The following is a 1,026-nucleotide window of genomic DNA, read 5'->3' as shown; positions in this document are numbered from 1 at the left end:
CTCTTGACCATTCACGAGAACAGGCCACGAGTTCAATGTTTATCAGCAAATGGAAGATAATTGGAAAGAATTCTGTGTTACTCCAGACCAGTGACAAAGATGCAATGGATGTTATTCAAAATAAATTCCATTTGACATTTTATGTAAACTTGTTTGCATCTGAAAGCTGGATTTTAAGTGTTACAAAAATGTGTCAAATTAATGACTGACCATGTGACAGCACACATGGGGATCAAATCCACAGCCTTGTTGTTATCAACACTGCGTCCTAACCAACTGAACTAAGCGGCCTATAGAAAGAGCCAGGTATGGGTTTGAGCCGCATGCTGGGCGGTTTGGGTTTTATTTCTCACACTGGATGACAGAGCGATTGTACAAACAATGGACACATCACATCCCTGAAACATTGTTCTGATATAAAACAGTGTGAAATAAGAACTGAGCATGGAAATGGGACGGAACCAGAAATCAGGACTTTAATCTGTTAAAGTTGATCTTGAAATTCTACTATGCACGAACATTCCAAGAGAATGAACTCTCTTCTGAAATAAAATCCAGGAACTTGAGCTGCTGTAAAACATAACTGAGCCTGACGTGATTTGAACACACAACCTTCTGATCAGGAGTCAGACGCGCTACCGTTGCGCCACAAGCTCACAGGTAAAGCGCGCTCTTCCATTCCTGGCAGATTTACTTCTTGTTTAGACTCAGTGATTGAAATTAATTCAATCCTCATCTGACCTCCGCTCTGCAAAGGCCTGCTCCCCGACCTGAACCCGACGGGACCCGACGTGTCGGGTTCGGGTCGTGTCGGATCGCTCGTCCGGGTCTGGCTTTTGGGCTCGGGTCAGGTCGGGCCAGGTTCGAGTATTACATTTAACTCTGCTGGGAAGTTGAGTTTAATAAGTGTCAAAAGTTGAAAAGCTAACCTAAGCTGGGAGTCCGGGTCATCAAGGAGGGAAACTCTGAGTCTGCTCAGTGAGCAAGGGAGCATCTCGATGATGTCATTGCGCACATGCTGCAGCT

The 1,026-nt window shown here is 44.8% G+C and overlaps 1 non-coding gene across 1 annotated transcript; it reads right to left on the bottom strand.

The window, feature by feature from the left end:
- Positions 1-584: 584 nt before the first annotated feature.
- On the bottom strand, positions 585-656 carry trnar-ccu (transfer RNA arginine (anticodon CCU)). The gene has a single exon. It is a non-coding gene; the product is annotated as a tRNA-Arg (tRNA).
- Between the last annotated feature and the right edge of the window lie 370 nt (positions 657-1,026).

Source organism: Heterodontus francisci, unplaced genomic scaffold (assembly GCF_036365525.1).
Source record: "Heterodontus francisci isolate sHetFra1 unplaced genomic scaffold, sHetFra1.hap1 HAP1_SCAFFOLD_91, whole genome shotgun sequence".
Classification (NCBI taxonomy): domain Eukaryota; kingdom Metazoa; phylum Chordata; class Chondrichthyes; order Heterodontiformes; family Heterodontidae; genus Heterodontus; species Heterodontus francisci.
This window is presented reverse-complemented; position numbering and strand designations above follow the sequence as displayed.